Below are 14615 nucleotides of genomic sequence, written 5' to 3' on the forward strand. Positions count from 1 at the left end.
CCCTTACAACACGAATCTCACTAGGACTCATCAACCCTTTCTTTGACTATGACAACCTACCACATTGGCGCTGAAAACGCTACCAGGTAGTCGCATTGTTACACAAACCCTACATTACATACTACTTTGTTACATATATTGAATCTCACAGAAAAGCAATGTTATTTTCATGTCCTGTTATTTTCATGTTTTAAAACAAAAATATTGTGCTGTTTAAATTGCCACATGTTGATATGCTGACAAAACGCTAGCAGACGCTGTCGTGGCGCTGCATGCTCTATTGTTACTTCATGCACAAACAAAAATAAAGAATTAAAAAAAAAAAAAAAGATTTTAAAGAGGTATGTGTTTACCTGTTTGATATATTGCACACAATTGTATTTCCTGCTCACAAGAATTCAGGTAAATTTCAATATCATTTTCAGTAGAACTGAACGTTACCAAGAACAGTTTCTCCAACTTCAGAATCTGACTTTGCACGTATCACATTTCTTTCTATTTAAAGACAATCTACATGCGTTTAAAATATTTTCCACTCAAATAAGGAGATTTCCCAGCAACTGTATCTTAAATCACTTAGTTCGCACAATTTGCAAAGCTATTATTTTTTTTCGGTAATGGTTTTGATGCAGTTTTGTCTATTATCATAGACATCCTTCCAATTCCTATCATATTTTTGTGTTTGGCTTTTTTACCCGGGAGACAAGGTGCAGTGGTTAAGGTGTTGGCCGGGAGTTGAGTGAAAGCCTGGAGTTGAACTTGTGATGTGGGCTGTTTTATCTTCTTGGGCATTCCTGGGATCATTCTATCCTCCAGAGATCGCCTTGAAGGGGTAGAGGTAACGTAATTTACAGCTGAAACACAAAGAAGGATAAAGAATCTCTGGTTTAGAAATCACTGCTTACACCACATCTATCATCACTGAGAAAATATCAGAATTATTTCCTTTCCTTACCAGGTTTCCCTGAACTGACGGTAAATTAAATGGATACTAGTCTGGACTGATTCAAACATCTTGATTTCAGAGTTTTGGAATCCAGTGACAGGCAGCCTCTGCCAATCTGCAATGGACTAACACTCCTATTACACTCAGTGAACTGAGATTTTGCATTGTATTTACTAAGTAGCTGAACTGGAAAAATGTAACAATTTAGCTATTTTTCCTGCTTGTCTATTTTGGTCAAATATGAGCAATTTCCGTGCTCTACTACCTCATGCCTGCTTTAATGTATAATCCTCAATGATTCGGAATCCTAGCTGACGAGACTTAAGCTGTAAGAAAACTTGAGGATGGAGGTTGAACCTAAACTCACTTTTATTTTTTTAGAAATATATCAGAGTTGGTATTGTACCACATCACACACGTCACATCGAGTTTCTCATAGGCACTAAATACCGATATCATCATTTCTTTCTTTCTATGTTTAAAAAAAACAAACCACATTTTAAGATAAATTATCTGATAGAACATTTGTATGTGCTCATTCCAATCATTCAAGGGAAGGAGTTACTAATCTATGAATACTATTTAAACTGTATGATGAATGCTACAGTTTCTAGTCTAAAATATAGCAATCTACTTGCAGTAAAAGGTATACGTTTTCAAACAGATCCTAACTCATATCTAATTTATCCTAATAGGTTACCAATACACCCACCCCACAACACTCATACAAAAACAACATCGATCTAAATGATAAAGCACTTATTGTGATGTACATAGGAGTCCATGCTACTCCTGTCATACTACAATCATACAAAGTCGTACTAGGGGTCATTCCACGTGTAGAATGTTAAGATGGTAAGGAGATTGTCTAGACCAGGGATAGGCAACCTTCAGCACTCCAGATGTTGTGGACTACATCCCCCATAATGCTCTTACACTTATAATGCTGGCAAAGCATCATGGGAGGTGTAGTCCAAAACATCTGGAGTGCCGAAGGTTGCCTATGCCTAGTCTAGAGCATAGAGACATTTTTGTTAATTACCCAGGGATTCTATATCTTGTAATGCAACTCTGAGTTATTCAAGTTTGCGTAAATAGCCTTTTCCATTAATTCCTGATAGTTTATTTGTATTTTGACTTCTGTCCAACTTGGGCTATAGAATGATGTCCAGTACCTAGCAATGAAACTTTTTGTAGCCAGAAAGATTACATCTTTTAAATGAGCTCCATTTGCCCCCTCGCAAACTCGGGCTCTTTCTATTGCATTGTTCATAGCACTAGTTAATATTTGAGGCTCTAGCGCTGGATCAACTCATTGAGCTTCTCTAGTGTACGTGGTTTGTTCATGCATACCTGCTCCTTCAGATATCCCCATAGGAAGTACTTAGGAGCTGAAAGGTTGGGGCAAACGTGGCAGCCAATTAATCTGTGAACTTCTTGTAATTATCTACTTGCTGAACAATTTCCTAAGGAAAGTAGCCCTATTCTGTTGAAACCAAATTTCAGGATGATTTCTTCTTTTCGTCAAAATAATAGACCTGACATTTTGAAAATAAAATTCCACAATTTTTACTCGTTACTTTGTGAAATTACCCATAATGAATCTCCCAAGACTCAGTTATAATATGTACCAGCAACAAAGAAAAAAATTGAACTACTAACAAATAAGTATTTACCTTTCAAATTCTACTCTGAATTTTTGTCCACCTTGTATAACTCACACATGAAAAGTCATGCCACCCAAACATGCCTAATCATACACACAAACCATAACTCTGAGCTTTAGGTTGCAAACATTCCAAATAGGATGAAGATGGCTGCAACTAGGGTCTATGATGACAGCGGCATTACTGTCTCTCTGTTACCATGGTACGTTCCTTGCATATCCATTGTGGTTCTCTATGTACTAGTACCTATTCTAAGAACTTGACATCATGAAATGTAGTCTGGTACTAGATTGTAGCACCATAGAGCCCAACAACATGGAGATGTATATTGGAGCCTTAATTATTACTAACGGAACAGCCTGCAAGCTCCCAAGGACGTAAAATCGTATAATAGAAAAATACATATGATAGAAATACAATTAAAGTCAAATCTGCAGTATTCTATTTAACTTGTCCTGTAAGCAAGAATGGCATCCTTTGCATCTTAATTCATTGTGAGCTTAATTCCAGGTATAATAACGGTAAAATAAAAAATAACATGTGAAGGATGAGTCTGAAGAAAAAATAAATAGTTTCCATTGAGAATCTAACACACAAATTGTTATACCGCAAACACACATAATGCAAAGAGAAGCAGCTCCTGTATGGTGGGCACACTAGAATTAACATCAAAGTCTTCAGTGTAGGTTGTTTTTTTCTTGTAATCTTCAGCAAGTTTACAGAATAAACAGTTCTGTGAGCATGACATCGAACAGATTTCTTCAGGTCTTCAGGATATAGAGACATTTATTGGGTAGCAATGGTAACCTGCCAGACTCTGATAAGGTTATCTGTCTATCCTGCGTAAAGTGTCTGCCAAACACCGGACCAGGCAAGAGAGGTGTATCGTCAGGGGGTTCAGCTTTGCTGCTGCTGCTTATCATGACAGCTCATACATAATGAACTTGTACTTCAGAACTCAATTATTGAAGCTGGGCCCAGTGGCTACACATAGCCAATAGCAGGTTGGGACTGAAACAGAAAACATTTATTATACCTCAACTGTCTAGAGCAGGGCTTCCCAAACTTTTATGGCCCGAGACCCACTTTTCAAAATGGTAATTTTTCGAGACCCACTTGCTTTTTTTAATGCATATTTTAAAAAGTGAACACCAAGACAATCCGCTTTAGAGGCATACGATTGGCACACCATAGCAATCCGCTTTAGATGTACACCATGGCAATTGCTTTTAGAGGCATAAATCGGGCACACCATGGCAAACAGCTTAAGAGGCATACAATTGGCACACTATAGCAATCCGCTTTAGAGGCATACAGTTGGCATACCATGGCAATCAGCTTTAGAGGCTTACAATTGGCACACCATGGCAATCAGCTTTACAGGCATACAATTGGAACATTATGGCAGCTTTAGATGCATAAAATTGTTACATTATGGCAATCAGTTTTACATGTATAAACTTGGCACATCATGGCAACTTTAGGTGCATAAAATTGGCACACCCGTGCAATCAGTTTTAGAGGCTTACAAATGGAACACTATGGCAACCAGGTTTAGAGGCATACAATTGGAACATCAGGGCAGCTTTAAATACATAAACTTGGCACACCATGGCAATCAGCTTTAGATGCATAAACTTGGCACACCATGGCAATCAGCTTCAGAGGCATACAATTGGCAAACAGTCAGATGCATTAAATTGGCACTCCATGGCAATCAGCTTTAAAAGCATACAATTGGTACACCATGGCAATCAGCTTTAGATGCATAAAATTGGCATATCATGGCAGTTTTAGAGGCATAATTTGGCATATCATGGCAGTTTTAGATGCATAATGTTGATATATCATGGCAGTTTTAGAGGCAGAAACTTTGCATATCATGGCAATCAGTTTTAGAGGCATACAACTGCTTACTCACAGACTCAGTCAGAATCAGACGTTGTGTCCTGCTCATCCAGGCCCCTCACATTGATTATCCCAGTGGTGGAACTAATGTAGAGAGAGCCCTGGTGCAAGTATGCTTTCTGGGGCCCCCTCTAGTGCAATTGTGGCCAAAAGGTAGATCTCCACCTGTCGGAGAACTTCAACAATGCTATGCCTGCTGGGAATCTACCATTTGTCCATCGTTGCAGGGTTATATTTGTGAGCAGTGTTTGAGCGTTTAAATGTAAGCATGTTTGTGTATTAAAGGACCACTATAGTGCCAGGAAAACAAACTCGTTTTCCTGGCACTAAAGTGCCCCGAGGGTGCCCCCACCCTCAGGGTCCCATTCCCGCCAGGCTGAAGGGAGAGAAAGGGGGTTAAAAACTCACCTTTCTCCAGCGCCGGGCTCCCTTGGCGCTGGGGACTCTCCTCCTTTAGCCGTCATCGGCTGAATGCGCATGCGCGGCAAGAGCCGTGCGCGCATATAGCCAGTCCATAGGAAAGCATTTTCAATGCTTTCCTATGGACGCTGGTGTCTTCTCACTGTGAAAATCACAGTAAGAAGCGCTGAAGCGCCTCTAGCAGCTGTCAATGAGTCAGCCACTAGAGGCTGGATTAACCCATTTGTAAACATAGCAATTTATCTGAAACTGCTATGTTTACAGCAGGCAGGGTTAATCCTAGATGGACCTGGCACCCAGACCACTTAATTAAGCTGAAGTGGTCCTTTAAGTATGTGTGTGCATGTATGGGAGTGTTTGTATGTACTGTTGCCATTGGAATGTAGTGGTGTACTTGTTTGTAATGTTTGCGTCTGAACGCAGGGGTGTTTGAATGTAGTGCTGGACTTTAAATGTAGGTGTGCTTTTTGTGTGTAGTGTCGGTGTTTGAATGAAGGGGTGTTCGTATATCATTTTGGTGTTTTAATACATGGGTGTGTTTGTATGTAATGTTTGCGTTTGATTGCAGTGCGTGTGTAGTGGATGCAGTGTGTGTATATTGTGTATATAAAATATACATATACACAATGTGTGTTTGGATGTAAGCATGTTTTTTGCATAGAGTATGTGTGCAGTGTATACACATACAGAGACACACAAATACACACATACAGAGACACACACATACACATACTGACACAGCGATACACACACAATGACACTTATTTTCCTACACACAGATACACATACACTCATGTAAACAGATACATACTGACACACAAATACACACACACTGACACAAAAGGAGACTCATACACATACACGCAGAGACAGGTGAGGGTGACCGTGTGGTAGGGAGTGTGTGTGCAGGTAACAGTGTAGGGGGGCAGGGTGAAAAAAGGTTACAGTGGGCGGCGGGCAGGGGGAGAAAGTGTTACAGTGGGTGGGCAGGGGAGAGAAAGGGCTATAGTGTAGGGGGCAGGGGGAGAAAGGGCTACAGTGTAGGGGGCAGGGGGAGAAAGGGCTACAGTGGGGGCAGAGGGGGCTACAGTGGGGGGGCAGGGGGAGAGAGGGCTACAGTGGGGGGCAGGGGGAGAGAGGGCTACAGGGCGGGGCAGGGGGAGAGAGGGCTACAGGGCGGGGCAGGGGGAGAGAGTGCTACAGTGGGGGGCAGGGGGAGAGAGGGCTACAGTGGGGGGGCAGGGGGAGAGAAGGCTACAGTGGGGGGGCAGGAAGAAAATGGGTTACAGTGGGGGAGCAGGGAGAGCAGGCGTTACAGTGTGGGGGGGCAGGGGTTACAGTGGGGAGAGGGGGCAGGGAGTGAAGGGGTTACAGGGTGGGGAAGGGGCAGGGAGTGAAGGGGTTACAGGGTGGGGAGGGGAAGGGGCAGGGAGTGAAGGGGTTACAGGGTGGGGAGGGGGCAGGGAGTGAAGGGGTTACAGGGTGGGGAGGGGGGCAGTGAGTGAAGGGGTTACAGGGTGGGGAGGGGGCAGGGAGTGAAGGGGTTACAGGGTGGGGAGAGGGGCAGTGAGTGAAGGGGTTACAGTTGGGGGGAAGGGGCAGGGAGTGAAAGGGTTACAGGGTGGGGAGGGGGCAGGGAGTGAAGGGGTTACAGTTGGGGGGGCAGGGAGTGAATGGGTTACAGGGTGGGGAGGGGGGCAGGGAGTGAAGGGGTTACAGGGTGGGGAGGGGGGCAGTGAGTGAAGGGGTTACAGGGTGGGGAGGGGGCAGGGAGTGAAGGGGTTACAGGGTGGGGATGGGGCAGTGAGTGAAGGGGTTACAGTTGGGGGGGCAGGGAGTTAAGGGGTTACAGGGTGGGGAGGGGGCAGGGAGTGAAGGGGTTACAGGGTGGGGAGGGGAAGGGGCAGGGAGTGAAGGGGTTACAGTTTGGGGGGGGGGTAGGGAGAAAATTATTTACATTAGGGGTCAGGATTTGGGGGCTGTGTCCTACCTTAATTTAATTCCCTGGTGGTCCAGTGTCTCCCTGGTGGTCCAGTGGGGTAACTCTCCGGTCTGCAGCTCCGCCGGGTGCAGAGCTGCAGACAGTGTAATAAAAATCTCGCGAGCTCCCTGAGTGTTGCCATGGTAACGCTCTGGGAGCTCGCGAGATTTCTATCACACAGTCTGCAGCTCTGCCCCCGGCGGAGCTCAGACCGGAGCTGCTGGGCAGATTGATTGGAGGGAGCCCGGCGGCATACAGGGCAGGCCGCCGGGCTCCCTCCTGGTGTCAGTCTGCCTGACTGCCGGCGGCCCTGGATGTGTGGGTCAGCGCGACCCACTGGGAATCGCCCTGCGACCCACCAGTGGGTCGCGACCCACACTTTGGGAACCGCTGGTCTAGAGTGTACAGCTGATTTCCTTCATTGAGATCCCACAGCATGGTTTGTCCATCCTTGCCACCAAAAGCACAAAGTGTCATTAGGTGACACTGTCACAGTGTTCAAGAAGTCACCATGGTCAATATGGCTGGTCTTCAGCTTGCAGTCAGCCAAATTCCACACCTTCACCATTTTGTTTAATCTGCAGGAGACAATGGTGGGGTTGCTGCTGTTTGGAGAAAACCTGATACACGACAGCTACTCAAAATAAGACTCCTCCTACACAGTTTATTTACACACTAACAGTTACACACTAACAGAGTGTCCCATAACTCAATGTTTTATCATGGGATCCAGACTCGATCTGACTGACGTCAATGGAGAAAGCAATATTCAGAACTTCTTTTGTTTGACCCAGAAATTGTCTTGAGGTGCTCCCTGTTGTAAGATCCCTCATCCTTAGTGTTCCATCCCAGGATCCAGACAGAGCAAACTGGCCAGATTGTGAGATCACCACGTCGCTAACCAGGGGAGGGCTGGCAGCCTTAGGCCTGGGGGGCAAATCCAGTCAAGTGGCCCGTTGGACCACCAAATCAGCTCACCATCTATGCCCCAAAAAAGAAAAGGCAATTAGAATTCTCCTTGGATTAAGAAGCTCTAAATATTAAGGGTTACTCTATTATTTATAGCCCTGTATGCCCTTTTCTAGAAAAATATCCAGAGTGCAAACAAATATTACTCAAATAATGTAATTTTAACACAACTTACCAAGGTAGTGATCTTCACCTTTCTGGAAAATTGCAGGTGTCCATCAGTCGCAAGGTTTGAGCAACAAGAAACAAAGCATCACACTGATACACGCACATGCATACTAACACAAACACACTGATGCACAGAAACACACACATTGACACACAAACATACATTCACAATGTGCATTTGGCTGTGTGTATTTCTAAATGTGTCTGGCACTATCTACCTGTGTATGTGTCTGAGAGTGTGTGTCTGATAGCAAGTATCCTTGTGAGTGAATGTGTGTCTCTGTGAGCATGTGTGGGTGTGGGATCATATGTGCGTGGGAAAGCTATGTGGGGTGTATTGTATGCATGGGGGGCTGATTGTGATCTTTGTGCATTGTGTTTATGGAGAAACTGTATTTCACGACTGTGTGTGTATGATTACTGTCTTCAGGGGGTGACTGTGATGGGGAATAAAGGGGTAACTGTGGCAGAGTAAGTGTGACAAGGTGAAGGGTGAAAAAGAGACAGGGTTGGGGGGGTGAGTGTGACAGAATGAGAGAAGTTGGGTGTGACAGGATTGGGTTGAATGTGGGGTTTAAAGGGACACGGTTGGGAGGACAGAGTTGGGGATGAGTGTAACATGGTTGGGGGAGGGAGCATGACAGGATGAGGGGTGTTAATGCAACAGGGTCAGACACTTGGCTGAGGGGGTGAGTGTCATAGGCTTAGGGTCAATGTGGCATGGTTGGAGGAGGGGGTGGAACAGGGCAAGCGGAGGTAAGTGTGACAAGATTAAGGAGGGTTAATGTAACAGGGTACGTGTGACATGATTGGGGTGTGAGTGTAACAGGATAAAAGGGGTTACTGTGACAGGATGAGGGGAGGGAAGTTTGACAGTTTTGAGGGGTTAATATGACAGGGTGAGTGTGGCAGAGCAAGGGGAGTTGAGTGTGACAGGATTAGATGTATTAACATGCATTAAAGGTTGGTGGCATGAGTATGACTGAGTTGAAAGTCAGTGTGAGAGGATTAGGGTGGATTAATGTGAGAGTGGCATGGTTGGGGGGGCACTGGGACAGAATTGGAGAGGTTACTGTTATAGGCTGAGTGTGATAGGGTGGGTGAAGGGTGGTGAGTGTGAAAGTAGTGGAGGACGAGTGTGACAGTGTTGGGGTGAGTGTGATAGGGAAAGTGGGGCATGGTTGGAAGAGGTGAGTGTGACAGTATTAGGAGGTATGGATGCGAGAGGGAAAGGGTGAAGGGGGTGACTTTGTGTGGGATAGTGAGGGTGACAGTGTGTGTGGGTGAGAGAGGGTGACAGTATTTTGGGGAGGTGTGGGTGGCAGTGAGTGGGGAGAGGTGAGGGTAGCAGTGAGTGGGGGGAGATGATGGTGGCAGTGAGTGGGGGAATTGAGGGTGGCAGTGAGTGGGTGGAGGTGTGGGTGGCAGTGAGTGGGGGAGGTGAAGGTGGCAGTGAGTGGAGGTCGGTGTGGGTGGCATGAGTGTGGGTAGGTTAGGGTGGCAGGTAGTGGGGGAGGCGTGGATGGCAGTTAGTGGGGGGAAATGATGGTGGCATTGAGTGGGGGAGGTGAGGGTGGCAGTGAGTGGGTGATCCAGTGGTCTCCTTTTCTTCCCTGCACCCTGCTGGTCTGGTGGCATTGGCTCCTGTCCGCAGCTCTGCCTAAACATGGAAATTGCCTCGCGAGCTTTGGCCCTTGAAGTCTCAGAGCATTGCCGCTGTAACTCTGATTGGCCGAGCTCATGGTCTGCAGCTCTGCACCCGTGGAAGTGGAGCTGCAGACAGGAGTCACAGGACTTTGTGCACTGACTTCTCCCAGCGGCCTTTGCACACTTACAGAGGGGGACCCGGCTTAGCCTCTGTGCCATTAGGTCTCAGTCTACCTGTCATCTCCCAAGTCTTGGCCCGCTCTAGCAGTCCGGCCACAGGCCAGGCCCCCCAGGATCAGGAGACAGTGGCCATTTTTAACTTGATTCAGGGTGGCCCAGGGGGCAATTGCCTCATTGTCCCCCGTCCCAGCCCACCCCTGTCGCTATAACAATAGGATTGACCATATTCAACAGTGTTAGATCTGTTAGATCAAGAGTCAGCTTTCACATGAAGTGAGGATTATGTCCGGGAACTGAAGGGTAGTTGCAATTTTGGCAACCCAACAATTGTGGCCTTTAAGGGATCATCTACTCCTTTATGGCTATTTGGTATTTTGGGCTGCTCCACAGGTTGTGGATGGAGATGGATAACAAAACCTGGGCCCAGAGACACTGGTGAAAACCATTGTAGACAATTTTGAAGACATGTTTTAATGTTTGGATCTCTTAGTGACATCAACCTTTTTCATAACATTAATGTATTTTGTTTAAATTTGCTTTATTCGGGAAGTCATGACATGGCCCCTGGGTTAAGCACTATACTTGTCTACAAACAAGTACCGCATAGCATGTGTGGCAGAACCAGCCTCGCCACTGGGCATTGGAGAAGACTGATTGCCAGCCTGCTGCCATGTGACTATGGCCCCTGGGATGTATTGCCCTCTAAGGAACTGATTTGGGGCTTATGGACTTGTATTGGACTGTGTATGTACCTTTAAGAACTGTATTTGGGCATAATGGATTTTTATTGTGCTGTTTCTGGCCCTTTAAGTACTTTGGGAAAGGACCTGCAGTTTTGGCATGGGACTTCGGATGTAGCCGAAGTGCCGAAGTAGTCGAAGTGGCCGCCATTAGAAAACCGAACACGTGGCGGCGGCTATTTTGATTCATTCGAATGCAGTCAGCGGTGTGTGCCGTCAAACTCATGGAACTAAAATCGGCTACAGAACGGCACAAACACCGCTGAAGTTTTACCTTCCCTTGAACTAATGCATTTGACAGTTCATTCGACAGTTCATTCGACAGTTCATTCGACAGTTCATTTGACAGTTCATTCGACAGTTCATTTGACAGTTCATTCAACAGTTCGACAATTTGAATGGTTGTCGTTTGTCTGTTTGAACTGACTTTAACATGGGAAATAGACCGGCCGCACAGCCTGATTCTCTGGAACTGTTTTGGGTATGAAAATGTGCTTGCGGTCGGTCAAAGGTGACTTATATTTATCTCCTGAACGGCTGAACAAAAATTGGATGGATTTTTAGAGTTATGAAAGTTGGGTAAAAAGTATGTTTTAAACTGTGTATTTTCCTGCCTGTGATAATTATGTTAGCCCATTGTGCTCAGTAATTGTATCACAGGCAGAGGGGAGAATTTATGCTAGTATGAATGGGAGTGTTTCGCTGTGTTGTAATGTATTGATTGGTCTGTTCTTCAAAACCCTGTGGGTGGTACTATGTTTGTAAAATGGGCATAAAAGCAGAGTGTTTGAGTTCTACTTTACCCTCAATTTGGAGTGCCGTCTCTTATTGGGGGAATCTGCTACAAAGGATTGCTATGCTTGTCATACTCCCTTGGTATATCACTACTAAGCTCTTGTAAGAGTTTGTTCCCGTCTTGCCCTCTGAAGGAGTCTACGGTAGTTACCTGGAGGTAAAGATATAATGATGCAAATGTCATGCCTTGGGAGATATGGAAATGACTGCAACAATTTCTTCAAATTCATGATTATGCATTATCAGGCAAGGGAGTCCACAGATGGGTTTCATTCACAATATCAAACCAAAGACTGCAGCCATTCACCGGCTCTGTGCCGTAGTAACAGAGTCACAGCAAATCAAGCACAGATCTGTGCCTGGACAAACTCAGGAACAAGGAAGACAAAAGGAAAACTGAAATCCTTGTATTAGCAGCCAAAATATGGACTTTTAAAAAGTCATTTATTCACGTGATGCCAAAGTCTCAAGGTAAAAGTTATACAAGAAAACCTGCAATTTCTTTACAATACTTACAATAAAATTATGACTAGCACACCTTAAGCATGCATATTTCTTATCCATGTAGCTTCAGTTATTTTTACAGTAATTTCAGCATTATTTTGTGTCTATTCCTAAATCCTGCAAAATAATCCTATTTTATATTGCTCAGTTCTATGTATCATGCCAAATCAATTTGAAGTAGATTTAGTATGCACTGATTTGCATATAACATGTTTCAAAGACCATAGCACAGTAGCAAAACCACAAGAGCTTTAGATCCACGCTTACTGGCTCAAAATACGCATTCCTTGCACATCCTATTACTGAACGGCTGCTGGTGTATTCTACGAAAGAAACTAGGTCAGTCATGTATTAAATGAGAGGAAGGAAAATATATGTAACATAGTGAGTGACAGTCTATAATTCTTTAATGTGGCTTTTTTCCAGAGAAATCCACATTTTAAACCAATCCTTGTTATACTGTTGCCGACTGCTGCAGCATTATTAATTTTGCAGGTTGTCTACTGATAGCCTGGGAAATGAATCTCTTAAGTACGTGTTTCGCTACAACTAAGAAAAACAAAATTCCTATACTTTTTGATGACTGCTAAATGATGTAATAATTGAATTATGCACGCATGCAGTCTTCTTCATTTTCTGATTACACACACAGATTGCAAGACTAGCTTTTAGCGACTACCACTTGGGGTAATTTTGCTTAGTCTAGTGGAATGTCCTGGAAAATACTGGCAATAACTTCGCCCCCAAAATTGGAACACATTTAACAGAGACAGAAAACTTATGAACAAATAATGGTCTAGTGCCAACGTAAATAAGTGTGGTTCATGAGCTGCGGTCAAACTTGTCTCTTTTTCAATATGCAGTGTAAATCTTTTGCCAACATTTCCCATGGCGTTATTACACAAAGCAGTTTTTCCTCTAAGTAAAACAAGGCTTCTTCTATTCCAGGAGCCTAGAATTAGCGTTGGAACTGTGTAACTGTGTAACTGTGTCAAGGTAACCTCGGAGAAGTTGACTTTTTTCACGCTGGTCTTTTCATGAGGTGTTTCAGGACTTCTGTGCAAAACTGATTTCTTGCAGATGAAATCCCATTCCAGTATTTAGCAACACGTTCTGCTCTTTCTGTCCAAAACACAAGTCTTGGCTTCCATTGCGAGTTGTCTAAAGATTTTGATCGGCCCATGAAAAATAGCATTAAAATACCATAGTTGTTTGAACAGTACGCGCCAACATCACATCAACTCCCCTTCACATTATGTCCAAGAGTTAAAAGTAAAAACAAGAATTGAGAAACCATTTATATAACGGCAGAAGAGGAACCGAGATATTCAGTTAAACAGATGTTACAAGCTAATTTATCTTGGACTTGTCAATAAATGAATATAAAAGCTGTAACATTTGACATATATGGTTTTCATTTAAAGGAACACTCCACAGACATAAATCATGTTTGCTTGCTTTGCTTTGCTTTATGTGTAAAGATATTCTTTACATTGCAGTTTATAAAAGTGCTGATTTATATTTGAAATTGCTACATTCATAAATAATTGTAGAAACATCTCCCAGGCTGTCAATCAAGCATCCAGGGAGGTTATCTTCCCGATTCCATTAGTTTCACAGGGCCAATGGACTGGCAGGAGCATTCTGTTGGATAGCGCTAGCCTTCTCCCCTACGTCACGTTTAGCCTGGGATGGTGCATTCTTGCGAGTTTGTCAACAAAGCTCAGTTTACCTCACCTTGGCTCATACGCACGCACATCCAAACATACGCAGACAGATATCAACATAAGAGGCTATGCTGGGAGAAAAGGGAGGGCTTTCAAAGGCTGCAGACAAGAAATCTGCAGCTCTTGCAAGCTGTTTTAGATACACCCCAATTAAACCATGTATACATTTAATTATGCATGTTGTCATTGAGGGTTTATCTACTAAATAGTATTTTTTGTGGGGGGTGCAGTGGAGTGTCCAATTTAGATGTTGCATTCAAAAGGGAGCACATTTTATAAAGAGATGCATCATGAAATTATGGAGTTGATCGGTGTACTCTGTGTAATAACCTTATAGTTGAATTGTGGGTGTACGGGAGGGAGTCCTTTGGCCATTGTGGACACTGAAGATGCTTTGATGTTTTACCTAAATGAGACTGATGGAAGTTAAAACACACTGCATCTTGAATGAAGGCCCACACCCTAACCCTAAATCTCCCTAACTCTAGCCTGAGTGGTGATATGTAACAAGTACAATTGTGAACAATGCCATTTCCACATCATTAACAATGCTCAACATCTCAAAATGTGACAGCGATATTTTAAATGCATTAACTAAACAGACACGCAGCTGGAATTTAGACTCAAAGCAATTGAATTTTGAATTATGCATTATGTTTTCCCCCACTGTTGGTTAGCAGGCTATGGTAATAAGATATACTCATCAGATATGCTGGTTGCTGTATTTTGTGCTTTTTTTGACAATCTATGTTTTATTGAGCCACAGAAATGAACATACAGACAATGTGGAAATTACATATACAGTCAAGAATAGTTATAGACAAGCAGACTGCGTACAGTTTTCAGAAAACATCAAGCATTAGTTTTAGGTTTTGTCTGCAATGAAAAAAGGGAAGTATAACGCAATAGGAATCGGGGATCCATTACGACATAGAGAATCCCCTTATGCAAGGACATATTAGC

At 43.9% G+C, this 14615-nt stretch overlaps 1 pseudogene; it reads right to left on the minus strand.

Moving 5' to 3' along the window:
- Positions 1 to 3399: 3399 nt before the first annotated feature.
- Positions 3400 to 14615, minus strand: part of LOC134609466 (small ribosomal subunit protein RACK1-like) — a 94481-nt pseudogene continuing 83265 nt past the window's right edge.

The sequence above is a fragment of the Pelobates fuscus genome, chromosome 4 (assembly GCF_036172605.1).
Source record: "Pelobates fuscus isolate aPelFus1 chromosome 4, aPelFus1.pri, whole genome shotgun sequence".
Lineage (NCBI taxonomy): Eukaryota > Metazoa > Chordata > Amphibia > Anura > Pelobatidae > Pelobates > Pelobates fuscus.